The sequence below is a fragment of the Haliaeetus albicilla genome, chromosome 15, assembly GCF_947461875.1.
Source record: "Haliaeetus albicilla chromosome 15, bHalAlb1.1, whole genome shotgun sequence".
Classification (NCBI taxonomy): domain Eukaryota; kingdom Metazoa; phylum Chordata; class Aves; order Accipitriformes; family Accipitridae; genus Haliaeetus; species Haliaeetus albicilla.
Window position 1 is genome coordinate 31,457,888 of NC_091497.1, and position 23,924 is coordinate 31,481,811.

Consider the following 23,924-nt stretch of genomic DNA (forward strand, 5'->3'; position numbering starts at 1 on the left):
AACACTACTGTGTATTACACTTTCATCAGCTTTAACTTCACACACTTGGTACTTCTCAGCATCCCCTTTTCAAGCAGGTAACGCGGCCATCACATGCTTATGCTAATAAAGCACACGTGATATCCTTTTCCTCCCTGTTTTCTTTTCTCTCTGGGGTCCGTATGTTAGAAAAGGGATTCTCTAAATGGTGTTTAGAAAAGCTTCCGACTATTGCTGTTTGCTTTCCTTTATCACTGTGCTGAGGTTACACGCACCTGATACAGAGGTTCAGTTTTTCCAGCTGGGAATCAGACCAAGACACAGCAGTAGAAGCAGCAGTTAGATCCCACCGGCAAGACACAGATTTTCAAAGCTGTTGTGAGTATGAACTCATTTAAAAATCATTTAAGAACTATTTAAATTAATTACAAAAAAGAGTAAGAAAGCTTACCTTACTAACAGCTTTAGGGTCTGTACTATATCTCATCTCTCAGTCTGGATCCCAGATGGTCAGAGCACCAAATTGCTATTTGAGTTTTAATTATTCTTGTTATTATATTCAAGATATGTCTGGAGACAAATTATGAAGCTCCTTATGCGTGGCCAGGAAGCAGGCACACATAAAGACCATCAAAAGGCCTTGTCATACCTCGCGTTGTGGCAAGGCTCAGGCCACCAAACTGTCCCATCCAGATCTACCATGATTAGAAAAGCTGCAGGCAAACAAAGCATCTGCAAAGTCTCTGCCCAGCTAACATCCATGCATCTTGCTCCCTACCAGAGATGCTTCTGGGTTTCTGGGATCTGTGTTTGCTTGCAACAGTTTTCAAATACTCGCAGACGTTCTCAAGCTGGCCAGCTGACTATCGAGCTGATTAGAGGTGCTGGCTTGAGCCTTGGTACCATCCTACTTCACTTGCCCCATACGGAGTGAGCTAAGTGCAGAACAATTGTCCCGCAGATGGCATACGGGATGAAATGCTGGTTCTTGGCATTCCTCTGTTCCCTGATCTTCATCCCACACAATCACAGCATTACCAAGACCGTTCATGCACCAGGCTGGGAGTCCTAACTAACTCCAGGATGCATCAGGGTCAGCAAAATCAGCCACCACGGAGGAGAGAAACGGCAGCTTGAACTGTCGGTCTCAGACAGGGGCAAGCAAACTGGCAGACAGGCACCCATGTCAAAATCTTGTTTGGCGGGTACATCGGAGGTATTCCAGTTGCCTTTGCCATACTCTTAATTCATGCCCTCTTTGTGCATCATTGCCTAAATTAAGAGTCGCATAGAACCTAAACATCTATTAAAAACACTATCACTGCATAAACAGCTCATTAAAATGGATTTAAAATGGGGTCTATAAAACTAAAATAAACAAATCTAAACCAAGGGTAGAATGCCCTTAAAATTAGAGATTTATGCTTGACTGGAAAAAACAAACGAGAGACCGTTCTCTCATTTCAGCCCTACAAATGTGCCTACCCACCTGTATATCCTGTAACAACTTAAAAGGCAGATCCAGTGTGATTCCTCTGGAGGCAAACCCTAATCTCCTTACCTTCACAGACAACTGAAAATAAATGGAAGTTGAATATTTGGTAGTTTAGCTAGATTATTCCAAACAGACTCTATTTTCTCTAATTCCACAAAATAGATCCCTTTAAGGATATGCTTACGCGCTAGGCGGTTGTCCTGCACTTCATCTGCACATTATCTGATCTGCAAAGTATGAGACAGAGGCAGCTCCACTCTACAAAAAGACCGGTTTGATACCTTACTGTAAGACTGCACCTATGCTAAGAAAGCCTGCCTTGAGGAAACCGAATTTTGTAAATCAGTGGGCATATATATTACCAAAAAACCTCCGAGACTGTGTTTCAGCTTTAGTGCAACTGAAGTGACCTGGATTCTACAGCAGTATTCACCTCAAAATGCATAGATGTAGAAGGAATTTGAAGTGTTCAGGATGTCACAATAAGACACGAGACTGACCTGTTCCTCTGCCCACTAGGATTGCAAACACAGGATTTGATTTTCTGGCAGTATTTTAAAAAATATTTGTAACTAGACTTACAGATCACAATTAACAGATAAGCGACCTAGCGAAAGTAAAGGTAGAACATTTAATGCAGCAAGTTCAATATTACAGTTAATGCTTTGGAAATCTTCCCTTCTATCTGGCAGCCCGGGTCAACATCTGCCTATTCATCTTTTTAGAACAATAAACACATCAGTTCGAGGCATCATATTATATTATTATGGGACTGCCTATCAAAAGGTATGTGGCAACAATAAAAACTCAGAGTATTTACTGCTTAAGATGCTTGAGATCCAGCACTTTCCAGCTTAATGCATTATTACTGGGAACATTAGTTTCAACGTGTAATTTCCAAAGGACGTGAAATGTGCCCAAACCCAAGTGGAAGAGAAAATGAACTAGTCCAAACCATCAGATTTTGAAGAGCAGTTTTAAATAACAGGTTTTCCATTCTAATCCATAATATTTAATGCACAATATCCATGATTCTGAAACAAACTCCTGCATTTAGCCTTCCGCTTTTATTCATTATCCCATTTTGGAAGGGATGCATCACAAAAATCTTTTCTATGGTGTTTTAAGAAACAAACCATTTTCAGGCATTTTAACAGTGCCACAATAAGACCCAAATGTCACAGCATCTGTGATAAGAGAAATTACCTTGCAATTTTTTTTTAAACCTTCTTTTCCATTGGGACCCTTAGCAAACCACAGTCCTTCCCATTCAAGGGTGAGACACCACACATAATGAGAGAGGAGAAGGAGCAGGAGTTTCCCAGCTCTGTAGCAACTGACATGAATCACAAGGGGAATTTTACGCCTCCCTTCAAACAGATGTTATGGCAGAAGAAGCGGACACACCCTCAGCAGATGGGTCTTCAAATGTCTTGATCATGACAGAACATGTTGCCATGAAACTTTATGTCCAGAATGACCCACTTCCATTTCTGATACAACTGAGGCAGCCTCCCAGCAAAGGCTGTTCAATGTTTCCTGTAATTGTTGTCAGCTTTGCAGAATTGGAAAAGGCCTCTTAGGCCAAAAGGACCTCAGCAGTGATCTGCCAGTTCACTGCTCTTCCCAGAAGAAATTCTTCAAACACTGCTACTGTAAAAGGGGATGTGTTCACACTTGCGTACTGCTTTCAATCTGAACTAAATGTAGCAGATAACAGAGGAATATCTGTGACCATAGTCAGTGCCATCATTAGGAAACACACTACTCTGAACATCACAAGCTTTTTTTTCTCCCGAATGGTGCCTTCTGGTTTTGTGTTTTTTCACAGGAGACCTGAACAAAACTCCTCTCGGTTAGAGACTCTCTCAGAAATCTGCCACAAGTCTCCTCAAGTCCTGCAGCACTTGAATGCCACAGAACTAACGCTGCTGCTGGTAAAAAGGGGAGCGATCCCATTGATGTCAGCGGCGTTTCATCCTTTCACAGCTGACGAGAAGCTGGCGTGTGGTGGAGACACCAAACAACTGCATTGCCATCATTTTCTTGGTCTGTCATGTCCACCCTCCAACTTCAGCACAGGAATTTATCCACTTTTGGAGGTGGTGTTTATAGTATTGACTTAGCACACTATAGAAAAGCAACAAGCACAGTACACGGGGTGAGCGTGCTATAATGTCTACCTCAGCCCCTCACAGGTGTGATCCACTGCAGCCACTGTCTTCAGAAGAGCTGAGGCTTCACGGTGCAGCTCATATGTAAAAATTTCATGAGGTTCTTTCAGTTAACAAAACAGCTCCGCAAAAATTAGATTGCTTCTGGCTGCCTGTGGATATTCTAACAAAATGGAAAAGAATATCCTTCAGCCCACCTGTGAGTGACCCGCATTTGCTCTGTTGATAACAGCCTACGTTTCCTCCCAGTCTTGCGGAGCCTGAGAAGATTTGTACCACTCTTACTGCCGAAACTCCTTTTGAAGAAAAATACCACTCAGGTTGCATGAGTTAAAACCCATCAACTTTAAGATGAACCACTCTACCTTTAGCCTCTGTGCGCGCCAAACCACATGCTTGGCAGTACGATGTTAAGTGTACTGAGCTAATTAGAAGCCGATGCTTCTTCTCCACAGCTTGCATTAAGGGAAAATTCATTTTCTACCAGATAAAGGTAACTACTGGGGGAGGGAGGAACAAAACAACAAAAAGCACCTGTAAGAACTGTAGTAGAAGTTATTCAATAATTATGTTCCCACTTGGTACAAAATTTCCAAATACCCAGAAAATCGTGATCAACTTCTACTTCATGTAATACATCTGCTGCATAATCTGCTAACTAGGTCTTCGACGTTCTGAAAACACCAGTAACTGTCATAATTAAATCCTCTCTAGTTATTCAGCTGCATAGCTCAACTAATATTTCACACAATACCGTCAGTATGAAAGCCCACTGATTCTCCGACCTGCTAGTATAATTGGATTAAAATTGTTATTTTTGAAGGGAACTACAGCTTGAAGTTTGGTATATTGTGGGGGTTTCCATCCTTCTTTTCAGTCTGCAAACAGCTCTGCTGCACCACCCAAGGAACGTTTGTCTGTTGTGACAAAGCCACGTCCACATTATCATCTTGCATAGTAATCTCATATGATGTCAGAAGTGCTGGTTTACATCTGGGGAATAATTTCTCTGGATAAATAGAAACCATAAAGCAATATGGAGAAACATTTTACCAAGGACAAACGTCTTCTTGTGGATTTTTTTAGACTAGTACTAATTACTTCCAGGTTCTTTTCTTCCATGGCCCAAAAGAGGAGTTTTAAATAATGTTATTAAGTTGATGCATTTGTGCTCATACGAAGGAAGTCAGAAGCCACTGTTTCACATCTGCTGTTTTTAATTTTGTGGTTTCCGATCCCAGGGCTTCTCACCGACTGTGGAGCACCCAGCCCCTCCTGCTTTCTCATCCCTTCCTCTCTACCAAAAATAGGGAAAAAGCCAACCCACATCAATCCATGTTAAAATATATTTAACTTGCACTACTTTGCAAGTACTCCTTAACATTTTGAAAGTTCTTTAAAAACTTCAAAATTTTCTGCCTTTATTTGTTCTTTTTCACTTGAAGACAATATGCTGGAATGTACAGTTATTTTTTAAACAACCCTCTGTTGTTGGTGGTAAATATTTAAAGAATGTCTTTTGCCAGATTCCCTGCCAACGTGAACTGCCTGGCTCCTTCCCATGGGGTTTACAGCCTACAGCCTCAAAAGCGTACTCACCCACAAATGCTGGGGGAAAAAAAGGATGTTACTATAATTGATAAGTTAAAAAGTAAACATCCAAGATCAATATCACTTATGGTATAGCTAGCATCCTTCAGCATGACTCACATTAATCCAATACGGACCGTACACAGTACTTTCATCTTGAAGAAGCTACAGCATCTTGCAGTCCTAACAACTTTTATAGCATGTCCTTGAAGTGTCCTGTTCCTTTCATCACTGCTGAGAAAATATCACAATCCCTTTACTTTTTCTACCCATAATGATAGGGTGAGCAGTGCTGAGAAAAAAAATGCTATCACAATAACAGAGGAAAAAAACATGATTCATGGGCATAGAAAGTAAATCACTAGGAAAGCCTGTCTTGTCCTCCTTTTTATTTTGCTCGTAGGTCAAGCAATCTTAATGAAGCCTCCTCCACATGCACTTTATTGTTTGCTCTTATATAGAGCACGGTTATTTCAAAGTCCTTAGTTATTTTTAAAAGCTATACCGAAAGTCCTGCATGGGTTATACTGCATGTTTGCTGAAGAACTGCTACAATTACAAGTATCGAAGCTAGAGGACAGCACCATGCTCTGCTCTGTGATTTACCTGCCAGTATCAGGTAAAGTTGCCAGTGGAAAACTATGAATGATGATTACTCCCTTCTGAGTAATCCATGCCAGACGGGGAAAGGTGCTGCTATCTAACTGCCTAACTTCCCTCTAACTTTCAGCATATAAATGAAGGTTGTTAGCTGCCCGCAATTTCATCTGTTTATCTGAATAAAGGTGATAAATTACCCTATTATATTTTCATACACAAATTTTAAGCTGGATTGAAGTCAGGTCAAGAACCTGCTTCAGCGAGTCTTCCTTGCTACATATTTAGTCAGGGACCCTTATCAGGCAGGAGAAGCAGAGGAGAAGAAGCCTTTGGGCAATGGGGAGGAAAGGGGGGAAGGAAGAAGAGAACAAAGGTGCATTTGCAGCACAGAGGCATTACTGCACTACCTTAATCTGTCTTTCCTGGCTGGTAACGGTTGTTACAACAAAGTAAACAGAGATATCAGTGTGACAGCATCCAAAATACATTCCTAGGATCTCTGAACAGCCAAGCTGAAGCCTTTGCCATTGCATCTTTATTGCTACCTGGAGCTCTCCAAACCAGCTAGATGTAATTGCTAGCCTGGAGAAAGCTGCCTTTAAGTTACACAGTGCCTGGCAGGGGCTTTACCACATGTCCTCCGGTCTTTTTCTCCGGCTCTTGGCAGACTCGTTCCACCTGCTCTCCCTACTTTGCTCCATGCTTTGCTTTTCTACTTTTTCCCTCAGTTTCCTTTTCCCTTCGAGTGACTCTCCGCTCTCTCTTCCTCTCCTGCTACTCCTCACTCACAGCATAATAGTGATGAAGATAAAACAGCTGCTGCCTCTGAACATCATTTACAAACTCATTCCCTCCTTCATCCTATTGACAAGGCTAAAGCCCAATCCCATCCCCTCCCCACTACCCCAAATGCTTATTCTTCTCCTTTGAGATAAAAAAGTTCTCCCAGACCCAGTCTCAAATTCCTGAGACACTAGTATTGACTGGGGAACCCACTTACAGCCATATACAAACAGAATAGATCATCAAAGAAATGTGGGGTGTTGAAACATAAATCACTAACACTGATCAGTCAGCAATTTTTTTAGACCACAGTAGAGATAATTCAGAGTTCCCAAAAATAAGAGGTTGGTACGCAAATCTGACCAAGAAGCAAATTTAGGTCAAATCCTATCTCGAAATAGGCGTACCCATTTCCCACTGAGTCATGGTGTCTGGATGAAAAAATAACTTGACTTTTAACCTTGTTTAATACTCTGAACAGGGGTAATCTAGTAACAACTAGCAAGCCCTTTTTGCCTGATGTCCAAAGCAAACAAACAGCAGGGATTCTCTGCTGGAAACCCTGTCTTTGTCCAACATCTTCTCCAGGGATGTCGAACCTCTTGGGCTCATGCAAGGTGTGTAACAGAAGTAGTTTATACTAACCCAAAAAGAAGATCTACAAAGTGAATGGACTCAGTAGAACCCCTAACAGCTGAAGCTGAATTGCTTAAGTGTACTGATTTTATGCAGACCTGTGGTGGTGAAATTCCTATAGAAGTTATAGTACTCAATGCTATTTTTTCTTTTATATCTTTTCCTGTTTATGGAGCCAGTCATCAAAGATGGGCAGGCATAATCCATTAGATTTTTATTTACTTTTTTCCTGAAATATGTGTTTATTATAACAAAAAAAACCTTAACTCTGGATTTACCTGGCTGTTTTGGAAAGCAGATGTGGAACTAAAAGAACAGCAGGCCCTTCTATGATATCTTCAGACATGCTCCTGGAGAATTGAGTTTCCTTGTGTCTATTCAATCCATCCCCATCCTGACCACCAGGAAGAAACCCAAAACAATGATTTCTTCCTCCCATCCACATAATCTACTATCATTTCTACAATGCTACTGAAAAAAATAATAATTTCATGTACTTCTCTTTCAGACCAAAAACTTTTTAGGATATGCAACATACAGAAGTGACCTGATACAAATATATTCCAGGACAATAATAACAGAGAGAGTTATGGTGGCAGCTTCTCAGACAATATAGGTTAAGTTAATAGGAATGGACGATTGTGGTAATTCTCCAGAATTCTGCTCTAAAGCCCACTGGCATATAGGCATAAAAGATATTTATTTGTTGTTAAATACAATACTTTCTATATAAACCCTGCAAAATTTCCAACAGCAGTAGGCAAGAAACACATCTGTTTTCTTTGAAGCTGTAAAAATCAGATGCCTTAAGGTAAATAATTGCACCTCTGTTTTTTTCAAATCTCCCTGTAATTCTGAGATTGAATGTGTATCTGCTTCGTACTTCCCTGGAACTATGTTTCAAATAAACACTCAGTGACAGCTCTTGCCAAGTCTCTCCAGACTATTAAGGACACACCAAGTATTTCTGGACTTCTTTGGAAGGGAAAGATGTGGGTGACACACCCAGAATCACCGAGGGCTTGCATCATTGCTCTGAGCACATTTCCATCACCTCTGGAAAAGCTGAGTTTGTTTGTTGCTATTTCTTTATCTGTCGAGTCCCTGCTTGTTCCATTCTTGGCAAAAGGAGTTTTACAGCACACAGGCTTTTGCAGACAGGATTCTTCTCATTTAAAACTTACTTTCAACTATATTTCATTTGAGAGCTTTAGCTATTTGCTAAACTCCTGCCATCAGCACGGACCATGCTTTAACAATCAGCTACTATTCACTTTGCAAAACAAGAATGGTTCCAGCAGCGTGAAGCTTTGCCCAGAGTCTTACAGGCTCAACCTCTGGCACTTATCTACTCCTTGTCGAGATCTGCAGCAATGAAATATGTCTTTCCAGCTCATTACTTCAGATTACAATGGACAGAATATAAGTCGTTTCAAGTTTTACAAAGATTTTAGCAGGATTTTTCCTTCTTTTTTTTTTTAGTTCTCCTTATGCACATTTAAGAAATTGTATTTCTTTGGTAGGGTGGGTCTAAGAAACCCTAGAAACCCAGCTTGCTTTCTCAAACTGCCTGCAGGCAGCTGGAATGGGTGCCAATTGCATTTGGAAGTATTGTTATAGGCAGCAATAGGTTCAGAGAGAATGGGGCCCGCATCCAGTCAAAGCAAAGGGCTCTTGGGAGAAAGAACGCTATTTTTCCATCCTCAGAAAGACTCCAGCTCTCTGGTCTCTTCTCTGTGTTATGCTACTCCTGCCATTTCTGACAGCTCCAGCGTTCCTTTCACACCCTGTCCCACACTCTTCCCCAGCCATGGGTTCGGGATTTTGTTTCAATTCACTTGTGTTCTCTTCCTTAGAAGTATCATTAAAGAACCTACGTGGGAGAAGCCCTATTTAAATCCATCTATGTTCAACAATGGCAATAAAAAATGATTGCATGGTTAAGCTTATAGAAAGCCAAGCACAAGACCTGGGCCAGTATTCTTTTAATCAAATAATTGCTATTCAGGCAAGACTTTCTGTGCAACAATTATTTCTTTTAAAAAGCCAAAAAAATACTTGAATGAACTCAAGCATTTGAATGACTTTATTCAATGCCCATCATAATATTATATTATAAATATATTGGAATATTTCTTTAGCTTTGTATATATTTTCTTTTCTAATCATACCACTAGAAAAATAATACCACACTCCAGGATAAAAGAAAAACACTGTTATTGGAAAGAAGCTTCTTCTTTAGCTTGCCAAGCAGCTACCAGCCTTCCAAGCAGCAGAAACCGCATACAGTAGGGTTGCTATACAACATAATCAGTGGGACTTGGAGAATTGCTTTGCCATTTCCAAACATATAATGACTGTTCTGAAACAACTGTGTTTTGCATGAGGAGGATTTGAAGGGAAGCAGGTGGCTACTAACAACAGTAAACATCGTGCTGCTGTTAGGGATGGGGTAGGAGGAGGGCAAGAGCCTGATGGCAGCGTATTTCATTTCTTTGTGACCATCTCAGACAAGCACTTGCAGGGGGAAAAGACAGCTCTGCTGTGACACATCATCAGTCCACTGGAACTCTAGTCTCCAATGGTTTTTACCTTTTTAAAACACGGTAATAACTATCTGGCCAGATTGATTTCTTGTTTTCCCCTGCTGATTTCATCGTAAAAAAATTTCACACAAAGTGGTGCTACGTGTGAAGGGTCACCAAAGACTTTTGTAAGAACTCACTGTTAAAATTCAGGCACCACAGAGAGAAGAGAAGGAGGGGAAGGGGAAGGGGAGGGAAGAAGAAAGGAAGGGAAGAAAGAAATTTGGGGTTATTTACTTGTCTCTAACAGGATTACTTCCTGAGTATAAAAAATCCATTGTACCATCTAGACATGGCAGTGTCTATGCTTCATCAAAATATTTGTAAACAGCAGCCTCTTTTATCTATAGAAGGGGTCAAATTCTACTCACCACAAGGTAATTTCAGAAAGTTTTTCCAGAAAGAAGATGCTTTCAAACTCCACAAAATACAGCTTGCCTGCTGTGCTCACATTTCAAATTACCCAGTCTAAACACTACCAATAAAATCAAATATATATACACAAACGTATATATTTGCTTTGGGAAGAAAGAATTGCAGCAGCCAAGTTCTATTAACTGAAAAGGTATTTCCTAGCAAAATCCCACTAAATCTAAGTCCCACCACCAAAACCCTGCCCTCACCAAAGTGAAGGACTGCAGGGTTGGGAAATAATTCACAAAGAAAGTCAACCACACCATCGGCGGGAGGTGAGCTGCCTGCTCTCCTCTTCCACCAACATGCTGATGCGGTTCTTCTGTTTAACTAACTTACGCCTGCTGTCATTTTTCTGGGGATTGTGCCCATTTGTGCAGACCACCAAGATTACAGAATAGCACAAATACACCCAGCAAAGTGCCCTTAACAGGCATTTGCTTGCCAAAGGAGAACTACCTCTATTCTCAGAGTTAGGAGAAAGCATTTGTGTTTAAGTGGGAACATGTATTAATAGCTTCCCTGTTTCTTCCCCTCTGCAGGCTAATGTACTCCAGAAAACAGATATTTTTTTTCAAAAGAGTAGGAATATATCTGGAAGAGCTCCTTGTTAAACTACTGGCTACACACAGATAATACCATCCTGGGGACAATTTTCTCCTGCTACTTTTAATGTGAAGTAGCATTTTCAAAATCATTTTGTCAGACAGCTCTTCCACACGGGAAGGGGCTTGAATTCTGATGGCCCTGAAGTACAGTAATACTGCTTTTGCTGTAGAGCCAGCTCTGCAAGATACTAAATGTCCTTGACTTTCATTATTTAAAAGTGCACCTTTCCTGGTAGGATTTTACACTAAAACCAATCCCTTTAGGAATGCAGAGGACCCAGTTGGCATCCAAAAATAATAATATTAATGATGTTACTAATAATTCTAATAAAGATTAGTTTATTGAGCTTAGCAAAATTTTACCTTACAAAAGAAGATGTCCTGTATCTCAGCTTATGTAGCACAGTAGCTACATTTCAGCCCTCAAGTGGTTGAGCAGTTGGACTAGAAGACCATTGTAGGTGCCTTTGAACTGAACTATTCTATTCTAGTCCATAAGGAACCATCATTATCAGTGCTCCCACTTAAGAGACAGGGAAACCAGAATGCAGGCCAACACCATCACTGCCCAGTGGAAAGTCAGAGCATGAGTTGGCGGTAGAGCAAGGAAGAAATGTCCAAACATTTGAACTCTGGGCTTTAGTTGGTAGACCAGTGTGTCTCCATACCAAAACACAAGACTCCTAATGTTTTGAGTGGGAGTGAGGGAAGAGAGTCGCAGTCGTAACCCATATCAGAAGACAGTACAAAAGAAAGAGGAGTGACAAAAATAACAGTGCAAAATTGCTCTGGAAAAATCTTGGCCTATCAAAAGAAACATTAGCAGGCAGGAATCTCTGGACACACTGGCTTGGCCTCATCAGAGAAAGTATCACTGTCCACATCAAACCCAGTCAGCTCAGGCTCCTTTCATACTCATCAGATAGAAACTGGCACGTGTTGAGGTTAAGCGCTTGGTCAAGCGCACATGTTCGTTCATCCCAGGGCAGGAAATTCTCCTCCTAAAGCAGTGTGAGAAACATCATCTCCTTCACAAGCAGATGTCTACGGTCCTTCAGTGGGCAGCCAATACGGACCAGCTGAGAAGCAGATGAAGATACAGACCATCTCCTATTTGAAGGCCAACATTGCTATTTTGTAAGTAACAATTATTCTATCAACTGATGCATGGTAAAGATTGGCAAACAAGGGAAGAGTTCCCAATTACTTTTTCTTACGCCTTCAAATATGCTAATACGGCTAACTTATGGCACGTTACCTTTTAGCTTTTTGAACTGTTTTGTTACTCTTCTGGTTTTGTATGCTCCCATTTCGCATTGCATAAGGAACACTTACTCAGTAAGGAGAAGGCGGGGGAGAGTGATGAACCTCCATTAAAATGGAAAACATGAGCCTGGAATACTTCATGCTAAGCATAGAGAAATTTGTTTTCTGATGAGAAATAAAACAGACCCTTGAACTTAAAAGTCAATGACAGAAAAAAATCCCATGAAGATATGATGTATAGTAGTAAAAGAAAATTATTTAGGAGTCAACAATTTTTCAAAAGGATTAACAGAGCATATGCAGCATTACCCATAATGAGATAGGATGAGTATGGGAAGCTCAATTTGCATGCTATTTAGATTCAACAGATAGTTAAACTGTTGATATCTAAAGTGCTGTTGTTGTGACAGTGAAGGTAGAGGTCCTGTACATCCTCTGAAAATTAACACAGTTCAGAGAAAATGGTAAAAAATTGCAATCATTTTGGTATCTAGTGGGATTTAAACTATACAAGAAGGATGGTCCTTTAGACATCTAAATTTCCTTTTTATCATCAGGTCACAGGGATTGGCTAAAAAAGGCATCAAGGTAACTTTTTGAATTCAGATCTATCTACCTCTGGGATTCAACCAGGAATTTAATGCCAAATGGAAAACACTAGGTAAGCATGAAAGCTGAAGTAATTTATCACTGCTATCTTTTCAACAGATAAGCATTTCTTTGTTTGAACAAATACACATTACAGTACACGAAAACAAAAACGTTTTGAACAGCACAGCTTCCATAGAGCTTCTACATAATGAAATTTCAGAAAACACTCAGTATAAAAGTTTTGGTGCACAAAGATTATTAATTTTCCTTCCACATGACAAATAGATAAATACCTCTATGCTAAACACAATTTTAAGTACCATACACTATTCAGGTTCATATTTTTCAATGCTTCAGAAAGCACGAAGAGATGTACTTAAATTATTAATTTCTCAGTGTATGAAGTTAAAAAAGCCCAAACAATCCAATTGAAAACCTGCTCAGTTGATAAATAATAACAATTGTTTTTCCCTAGTCTGCCACTTACAAACCCAGCGTTGATTCTGAAACAACCTGATTTCTTTCCATCTCATCCATCATTACTGGTCATAATGATTCCTCAGATCCTCCTGCTGCAACCTCACTGTCTTGTATTTTTGCTGTCAGCAGCAGCTGTATCACCAATCTATGTTTTCTTTTTGGTCATCTCGGCGACTGATCGATCCAAATTTAGTGTATGGCTCTTTGGATGGTGCATGCCCCATTCTAACTGCTTTGGCTCAGCAAGGTAAACAAGAATAAAGAGCTATATAGTCCTTTCTCCTCCTCCAGTGCATGTGAGGGAAAAATAAAATTACAAATGACATAAAAAATCCAGCTACCATGAATAACAAGAAATAGAAAAAAAGGTGGTTGTATTTGTAGCTATCAGATAAGATGTACGAGATACTAATATATACTCAGATGTTTTTTAAAAGCTGATAAAGACAATTGGAATCTGGAAGCATTAGTATTAGAGGAAATAAATTATTACGTGGGGTTTCTCTTGTTTTCTCTTCTATGTGATTAATTAAAGGGAGCCAGGTATCTATTGTGTTTTGACACTAGTGTCAGATGTGACTGCTGATACACTGCTGATACAAATCAAAACCACTGTACCAAATGTTTACACAAATCTAACAAATATGCAGAAAGATAAAAAGGGGGTTGCCCAATCAACCCTTTGCCCGCCACAGCTAGTGGCTATTGGAAGGAAAAGGAGAGAGAGGTTGTCTTAAGAGTAAAGGCAAGCACAGACAATAAGGAAAAAGAACTGGAAGACTGTCTGTAGACAGTCTACTGGGGAAGAAGAAAAGTCAACAGAAAGGATCCTAGAGGTTCTTCACTGTGTTGTTGAATCTTCAAGAAAGAGAAAGAACGTACAAAGGAACAAAGACAATGCCTTTCAGCAAAAGGATGGATTTTACAATGGGAAGGAAGCCCCAGGGAAGACTGGGAGCTAAATGGGGAAGCCAGGTACAAATTAAGCTAAATCAGTGAGAGGAGAGAGAAGCTGCAGAAACACACAGTGTCTCCCCCGTTCTATTTCCATTTCACAAAAGCAATGTAGAAAGTCACTTTGCTTTAAAAAAGCAAAGGTCTAGTCCAGCCTAGCAGCCCTTGCACATCTCCGATGGCGCTAACTTCCCTTTTGCCCTGGGCCTCCAAAACTACTTAGCGCTGGTATTCAAACTTCAGGGTAGGAGCAGATCAGTGAAGACCACCATTCCTCTTCCAGTCCTTTTAAGACTTCTTGACCGGAGAATATCTTTCCTGCATGCTTAAAATCTTACAAGGATTCATAATTGAGCTTTTAGCTTATGCTCTCCAGAACAGGCAGGATTCAAGAAACTCAACCTATGGGCTGGCAAGTTTGTTATACGCTTCTTGAGATATTCACTACTTACAAGTGTTGTGAAGTGTACATTCTTCCACGGATGATAATTTCCTTGGGGAAAGATGGCAAGAAGACAGTTTTTGGCCTAACATGACACAGTTCTGCAGACGCGGGCAAAGCCTGGCACAACCCCAAAGCAGCCTGCAAAGAGGCGAGAACAGTGCCGCAAAGAAGCCTTCACCAACGAGCAACCTAGGCATGACAGGCGGATGGATGGATCTATAGCTGGGTCGTACCCACGCTAGAAGCAAGAAATTCTCAACTCTTTTTTTCCCTTTCAGATTTTCAAAAGGATAATGTGAAAATTAACGTCCGCTGAACTGGCGGCAAGGAGGACTGTGAGAAAGACGATGATGTGGCATAATGAGGTTACAAACCAGACAATATGTCTGCGGTGTAGGAAAGTTACATAATCATTTTCTGAGTTGCCTGTATCAACTCAGAAAGAAATGTAGTCTCTACCGAGAGAATGTACTGCAGCAAATCCCCTCACTGATTTAGGATGGTAGCATTTACCTTTCCTTATAAACCATCAGAGAGACAATTGTATATTGTGTAAATACAGTGGGGACATGGATTAATTTCAAACCTATCACATAATCTGATGAGATTTCCCTTGAGATCTGCTAACACTTTGCAGCACTGTGAGCCATTATTTCCATACTTATTGGAAATAACGTCTGAGCCCAGGCAAGGCACAATATTCCCACTGAGAGTTGTCATGACGGGAGTGGAATTAATTCCTAGTGTCACTGTACACATCGAGGGTCTTTTTGCCATTATTAGCATGTACCCCAAATAGTATTTAAATCCACTATGATACAGTATACCATACAACAGTATCACTTGGGGCCTCCTAAATTTGGACGTACGTTCCTTGCTATATATACTGAACGCAAGCCAGATTTCACCTGCATTTACATAAGCCTGATGCAACTCCATCATCTTCAGTGGTCAAGCTCCTGGCTCGCCCCAGTATGGACTTGAAACTGGATCTGTGACATAACAGAAGTACTCAACATCCTTTTAAGATGCAATTTATTAAGGAGCTAGACCTTAATCACAATGAGCTGTGATGCTAGTTGTCATAGTTTAGAGGATGAGCAAGAAGCTTTATTTTTTTTATTGCCATTAAATTAATTCACTCTTATTATGGAGTTACTTATCTATGTGAAGAGTTCTCCAGCTGGTTGCTGTTACCAGATATGGATGGATCCCTTTCTGCTTCACTATGAAACTAGCCGTGCCAGCAGCTTTGGATGCATAGGAGACTCGGCTATATTAAAATAATTTTTAGATTTCCAAGCCACTTTCCTGCAAACTTTTACGAGATGTTTCTGGTTTATTTTTGCAAGTAATCTTTCTCCATTTTTAGTTGATCTGTTTCTCTTACCTGATTCATACAAGGATGCTTGTAACACTGCAATTTTTCACCACGGAAACAACTGTTTGGTCACTGTAGCTGATGTCATTGAATGAATCAAGTAAGAAATTCATGGAAATGATTAAAAATAAATCCACAAAAAAAAAAATCAAACAACCAACCTCCTAAACAAATGCAGTAACAATTTGGAACAACCCAGATGTGATGACTTCATTTCAGTTTTCAAAATTGCAGGGGTTTTTTAACTTTTTATGTTTCTCTGTGGGTGGCAGCCACTGAGAAAAATCCAGTAAAATGGGTTCTAACAGGCCCATCTCATACTCTACACCACATCTCACAATGAGATTGCTGCAGCTTCAAACCCATCTCTGCCAAAACTTTCATGGGAATCAAAGGCACGGCAGTCTTCTCCTCAAGGGCATAATGAGACCTGACTTGTCCACTTAATTAGCCACTAAACCATTCTAGCCAAAAAGGCTGAACGTGCAGCTGTCTGCAAGGAGCCTGCCATTGCTCAGCAGCTTTCAATATTATATATATATATATCTCTCTCTTTATCTATCACCATTTTCCAGACAGAAATAACCATAGGCCAGAAATCTTTTCAGCTGCTGTGCCCTACCCATGTCAATGCTACAGTGATGTCTATTTTATGGATCAATGTTGATTTTCATCCAGGATTCTGTAAAGCTTTTGGGGAGAAACCTTGGAAAGGGAGAGATACCATTTCATAATCCAGGGCAGCCTTTTGGAGATTTAGCCGTAACTCAAGTACAAATGCAGGATAACCACATTTGTACACAATATATTTCTGTATTTAGCAGGAAAGTAGATAAACCCATTTAGGATTTTGGCTAACTTACAAATTTCTTACGTATTTCTTATAGCTACTGGTAACCCACAGCTAAAACTGCCATTCCAAGGTGATTCTAACTTCAGAAATCATAATAAATCATATTTACCATATTATCTTAATGTCTTAAAGCTTATAATTTTGTCACATTTTGCATGAAAGGATAACTTCAACTTCATTTCTTAAATAGTATCATTGATGCTGACTTAGAAGCAACCATCTTCATCACTATCATACATGAAATCTCTGAGGGATTAAACTTTAGGAGACACTCTCACAAAAAAGAAGAGTCTCTTTTATAGCCTTACTAATTAAATGTAATTAATTTACTAGCACCCTCAAATTGCAGGTATTAAAAAAATAATAAAATTCCCCAGCATTTTTGCGTTGCATGTGATAAATGCTACAATCACTCCTTCCTATTAGCGAAAATACAGAGGAAATAATATTAGGTGACAGTGAAGTTCATCAGAGCAGGTCAATTGAGATTGTCAGGATTCATTAGCATGTGTGTGACCGGTAAATAATTGAGTTAATTTTAGGTTGAGTGACATATTTAGAAAACTATGAATCACCTTATTTTGTGAATTTAATCAACCTTTGCTCTTCCCCAGATAGTTCAGCGTACACCTGCAATATTAAGTTGAAACTGTCTCTTTACTCGGCAGCCCTCACAAGTACCAGTGGTTTGCAAACTTTCAAAACCATCAGCTGTATTAAATGCTGGCCTCCAGCAAAGAGGTCAACACAAATAAAGCATCATAAATACAGAGAAAACAAAAATGAAAAAAAAAAAAAAACCAAGAAAGCTGAAAAGGAGGCTTTCTTAACTGAAGTTTTTGCCAGATTTATGCTAAAATCTCAATTTGCTTTGTCTCTAAGAATAAAACTGATAAAGTCTGCAAAATATCAATGCAGAAAGATTACTTCTCTGGAAACTTTCCAAAAAAATAGCTCTCGTTTGAAAAATTTAGTCAATTCTGGAATGCTTCTTTGCAACACTCTGTTAGCCCAAATAAATCACATTACAAAAACAAAAATTGCACTGCATCTTCCAGCTCTAGCTTCTGAAAAAGCCTGTTTTCAAAGGCAGGAAACATCTTTTTCAAAGTTTAGCTTTATTTGGAAATAAGTCACAATTCCTAGCTAATCTGAGCTATTCATTTATTTTTCATCGGATGTCTTCTGATCTCTTAACACAAGGTTTCTCTTCATTTCCGAAAGATGTTCTATTAGCACTAGATTTGATATTGAACATGACAATATTCAGGTAACACAGTGGGCTTTATTATGTAGAATTTAAGCTGTGAAGATATGCACTTGCAAAAAGCGCAGTTACTCTTCAGTTTCGTATTCTGAATATGCAAACAAGTTGGTTGTGGATTACTGGCAGCTACAGCTTGGGCTCTGACACTTAACTGTTTGTTATTAATACGCAAAGCAATTAATGTAATTATAAATATGGAAAAGAAAAATATCAACACTATTTACATTAGTTAGTTACTAGGAGGTAAAATACTTTGTCAGCTGTAATACAATACAAATTGCTGCAAAGCTTTTAATACAATTATAACATGCATATATTCAAAGCACTACAGTTTATATTCTAGGTCTGTCCTCCTGGGATCAATTTATGATACTCTATGCTGGGTATCTTGTCTTGACAAAATAATGATACTTCGTTCCCGCGTTGCTACATTTGGCTACCACACGCTTTACGCACGGGTAGGATTTCAGACCCGATCATCGCGCGGTCAATAGCAAAATACGCATCGCCGGGACGCACCGGGACGGGAAGCAGAAGGCGCAATTAATAACTATACAAAAAGCACCACACGTGAGCGTGCACCCCCCTCTCCAATTCGGAAACATTTTCTTCAAGCAAACATAGTAAAAAGGCATAACAGAATCAATAGCAGATCTTATCCACTTCATTACTGCAGGCAACGGTTTCTTGAGTGTTCGTATTAAAAACCCACTCGGACATTTACCACCTTCACCCCGTGCGTGCGTGGCACATAGTGATGGGCAGCAACTCTGCAATGGAGGTTCAGGAGGTCTAAGGAAATGATTCTTGCAGGTGACAGCCAGCTGGGTGAGTACCGTGAGCTGGACAAAACACACTCACTTCATAAGTGATTAAATTATTAAATACCCGAAGTCATTAAGCCATTTAAGCAGAAAGGCTGCCTGCCTTTTCCTTTGTTTTCTTGCATTTCGAATTAAATTTGTGTTCAGAATTACTGGTGTTATAAACAGTAACCAATCTTAACAACACTATTTCAAAGCTCCTTATTACCGCTTTAAGTCTGACAGTTGTGTAACACAGTACCAACATACTCAATTAATAACACCGTGTGTTACTTGGTAACATATGGCACGTTTAGCGGCATGACTCAGTCACGACCGTTCCGTGAATCAGAAGACATTGGTCCCAGTTCCCAGGTACCAAAGTGACGTCCTTGTAATCACCTACTGTAAACACACATTTTCTAGCACTGCAAAGGGAGACAAACGGTCACGATGCCAAGCCAATTCAGAAAAGGGAAACAGGTTTCACGCGTAACCCCTTTGCATAACTTTGATAAATAGAAGGGACAACACAGCAGAGACGCACGTTACTAAATACGGCGCAGTGCCTAGATGGGGAAGCAAATTAAAAAAGAGCAGGGAACTACTAAAGGCTGACACCTTCTCTAACCAAACCAAAGTGCTGCTGCCCAGTCGATACTGGCTGATGCACAGTCCTGCTTTATTTCCCAGCTGCTCCATGGGGCTGATCCAAAGCTCACCGAGAGCAACACAGTCCCCTTTTTGGATGAAGCCTCAAGTAAGAACAAGAATAGACAAAACATCTGTATGTGACTCCTGGCTCAGGGCTGGCTGAGGGCTGCTACAACCCCAGCTTTTGGCTGGAGCAGCCTCAAGGCTGCTCCGACTCTCTTCCCTGCCAGCCACGGCCCCGAGGAGCAAACACAGCAGTTAGAGCCCGCTGTTTCACCCACGGTCCCCTCTCCTCTGGACGGAGCTCCTTTGCTCAAGCATTCCAGCAAGGAGCTGTTTGAGGAAACAACCATCAAACCCAGCACTGTCTGCTGCGGCGTGCAACCTTTCCGGCTCTAAGGGGAAGAAAACAGCCGCCTTCCACCTCCAGAATGGTTTTGTGAGCCATACGCACCTGAAAGACTACCAGCCACCTTCCTTCCCGCTACGTCAGGCCATGCAACGTCCTGGGTGACCCAGCTGGAGGGGACAACCTGCCCGACGGACGACCGCTGCCTGCTGTTAATGGACAGCAATGCCCGTTGCAGCAGTGCTGAAAGGGCTCCGTGTCCTAAGGACGGAGGAGGCACAACCCTTCCAGCTGAACTTCCCGGCTTCTGCCTGCTTGTCATAATTTAACGTTACTTTCTGTGTTTAATGTTTCAGATTTGCGTGTCGTTTAAAAAAAATAAAATATATAAGTTGGAGCGTGCCAGTTATTTCTCTGAGGTTTCAGAACACAAACTTTGCAGTTCTTCTGCTGTTTGGCATGGGCTGCCACAGATGGAAGACAGATATCCGTCCGCCAATGTTTAAAGAGGACCAGATTTTTTTGTTTAGAAATTTTAGCTGTTTAGCACTCCCAGTTGTAAAATCAACCAGACCAACCCTTCCCTCCATAACAAGTGCATACAGGAAGAAACAGGGGAGACCATTGCCTGAGCAGGATTCACACACACAGAGACGGCTGGGGTGCCCTGGGACTGCTTTGATGGTTAGTTTTGGAAAGAAAGGGGCCAACTTTTTCTAACCTGGTTTGGAAAGCTCTGAAACTCACATACCTTTCTGCCAAAAGGGAGCTCATTTAATGAAAGGGAAGGAAAACACAGTTGCCCAGTAGCCATTTCAGCTAACAACAGCCAGGAAGATTTGCTATTTCTGAGTCCTGCCAACCCAAACATCTGAGGGAAGTTGCTGAATTGGTGCACGCTCTTGCTAAATCAGCTGTGCTCCTTTCCCAGCTGATGGCTACTGATTTAGACTGACCTCAAATCCTCCAGCCTCCTCCCCCCAGAGCTACAGTCGTTCTCTGCTATCGCACCTGATCCTTCACGAAAGTTTCCGCACCTTCCAGGCTCGTCACAGCAATCCTTCGAGCGTAAGCTGAAGCCGACTTGACACAGCAGATTTTGTTTTTCTCTCGGACGCACACATATGCCACAAAGACTGCAGTTCATCACCTACGCTTTTCAAACGTTGCTGAGCACGCTCAAGTGGGATAGCGCTTTTGCAAACAAGGCAGAGCTGCTGCTTCTTTTTCTTCACCCTTTTTTTTCCCTTCAAAGTAAAAAGTTTCTGAAAGCAAGTCTGTTCGAGGTTAAGTTCACAATTTACACTCAATGAGCTGTCTTGTGCTGTGTCCAAAACAGGCAAAGAAACATTGTCGCCTTTTCCTGGAATCCTGTGCACAGCCTGGGGAATGGAGCTTTCTCTTCTGCTCCGGCATCCCCTGAGCCTGAATATTTCAGGGTTTGAAGATTTCTTCCTTATGCAGAAGGGTGGTGCTACTGGGTGGTGCCTGCATGACTGCGTGCACGCAGGGAGAAGTTTCCAGGAGCAATGGAAAGCTGTGCCATAAAAGTCCTACAGTGCTTACTCCTTTCTCCCTTTCTGCATGACGTCTTGGGAAAAAATTCAGGGAGAAAACAAATGCTGACATCTGACAGGCATTGGGCAGTGTCTTGACGAAAGCAAGGGAATGTGCTGCCCCACGGACAAGGGCACGGGTGGCAGGAGGGGAGAGGACAGACAGCTGGTTTGCTCCCAGACGGGGATTAGAAGTCGCAGGTGAACCAAGGCCACGTGCCCTACTAATAGCGGCGGCTTCCTGCTCAAAATAAGAAGCAGGTTCACACATTTGTTCTCCAGTTGGGTTCAGACATAAGCTGCAACACAGATGTTCACAGGGCACAAAGGGGACACCCAGCAGAGCTGGCTGCAAAAGAAAATTTACAGGAATGACAGCGAGCAGCCTTTTACAGCAGGCTCTCTAGAGAGGCACTAAAAGGGAAGCTCATTCTGCTATGATTTTTTTTTTTCCCTGAAGCTCCTCCTTGTGTAAGATCCTACTGCTGCCAATCTCCAGCAACTGAAAATGAATTAAAAAGAGGAGGAAAAAGCAAAAAACATGGGAAAGCCAAATAAAGGAGCAAAGGAGAAACAAATGAGACCAAAGAAATGCACCACAAAGAGGGAATAGATGAAAAGGAGACAAGTAAAGGCACATCAATAGATATGAGAATATTAAGGAAACATAATCATCAGAAACCCTCCTGAGATCTTTTGCGCACATTCTGAAAGCACCATTAGACATAGGGATCCTCTGACAGGCCTGGACACAGGTCTGAACATCCAGGACATTCAGTAGGGCAATCGCACATTAAGTGATCCAGGCAGGTACCTGACCCCATACATAAAATGGAAACAATGGTTCTTCTCCACCTTTTGTCAAAATTCTTGGGACCTACAGGTGAAGCACGCTATGAAAATATTTTGCATTCTGATTCTTAAAGAATGAGCAACTGTACGACAAAACCCCATTTTTGTGGAGGGGTCCTCTACACCAAAAACTGGTCCTGGATTTTGTTCATAAGAAGAATTCAACCTCTCCCCCATTACAAATCTCTTCACTGTTTCTCCAGATCAAGGTTAAGTTCAATCGTTACATCCATTTATTCAAGAAAACTTTTCCTCTTTAGAGCTGAGACTCAAAAAATTGTCTAGGTCTATAAGCTCTTTAGAAAGAATAAAGCCTTCTGAATCTCCTCTTGTTTCTCTTTCTCCATTGCTAGGAGCTCAGCAGAGTTTCAAGCATCATAAAGCATGACCTGACTTTTAAAAAAGAAATCACCTAAAAATTGCTTCGTTATATGCAGAAATGTATTTCTGAAACTGCCTGAATATTTTCTGTAAATGTTCCAAGTGAGATACTAGCTTCACTGAAATACTTGAGAAAATTTCCAGGAACGTCAATGTGCCCAAGGTTTCAACCTTTATGGCCATTTTCTTCCCAGGATTTAGTCACATTCGTACCTTTACTACCTTTAGCAGTTGCAAAGAAAACCGAAGGAAACACAGATGAAAAGCCAGTTAAAGCACAGCCTCAACTATGGGGGGATCAAGAGTGGAGCTACTTCTTCCAACTCACCAATTTTATCTTTAAAACTTCTTACTTGCTTGTGGAGACTCACCTTTTTGTTCACTTTGAAGTTAAATTTGTAAGTTTGGCTACACATTTCTCTCTGAGTAACTGTGAGCATCATACCCTTCCCAATTTCTGTCATACAAATACCCTATGTGCTATTGAAAATTCAGCCTGCAAAGATCCATCATACTGTCCCATTCATGGCAGCTGAGATTTATCAAGAGCTTTAAGAAGTTCAGCATTAAACTGTCAACAAAACTCACACACACTCCAAATCATCCAACACAAAACATGAATGTATCCATTACACGTACCTATTTATTGCAGATACTCTCCAAGTTTCAAGAAGCATATAACCAAGAATTGCTTCAAGTTCAGAGTCCAAGATCTGAAAAGGAGATAATATATATTTTTAAAAGTCACTAAAAGTATAAGGCTTAAGCATAGAAAAGAAAAAAATTATTGTGCAAAATTACTATTTAGAAATGAGTTTATGAGCTAGTCCTTCTAAAGTTGTGCATCACCTGAGAAATGTTGTGGGTGATAACAATGATGGTATGATAATTTCTATGGTATTAAATTTAAGATACATAATATTGTATAGATTCTTAGGCAACTTCTATACATGACCTGAAAATTAGCAGAAAACTCTGAAAACACATCAAATTTGCAAATAGCAATTTTGCTACAACTATTTGTAATGAAAGAACAAAACTAATATATTGAATATGCAAAACTGCCAGTGGCATATCAGAAAATAAGTCTAATGCACTTAAGAAAGCAAAAAAGAGGAGGAGGATACATCAGGAGAAAGAAACAGGCTCAGCAGACCAAGGCAAGACACAAAGGAGATTAAAAAAGAGGAAAAATTAGTTCATGTGTCCAACTGCACTTGGTCCGAAC

The 23,924-nt window shown here is 40.7% G+C and overlaps 1 protein-coding gene across 10 annotated transcripts in view; it reads right to left on the bottom strand.

Annotated features, from left to right (window-relative positions):
- The window catches only part of ENOX1 (ecto-NOX disulfide-thiol exchanger 1), a 360,508-nt gene that overhangs the window by 263,206 nt on the left and 73,378 nt on the right, over positions 1–23,924 (bottom strand). For 9 of the 10 annotated variants that reach the window (XM_069802662.1, XM_069802661.1, XM_069802659.1 and 6 more), the window contains exon 2: positions 23,336–23,409. The gene's annotated coding sequence lies outside the window, so the exon portion shown is untranslated. Of the gene's footprint in view, positions 1–20,918; positions 20,941–23,335; positions 23,410–23,924 lie in introns of those variants that run through there. The other variant, XM_069802656.1, reaches the window with a different exon arrangement.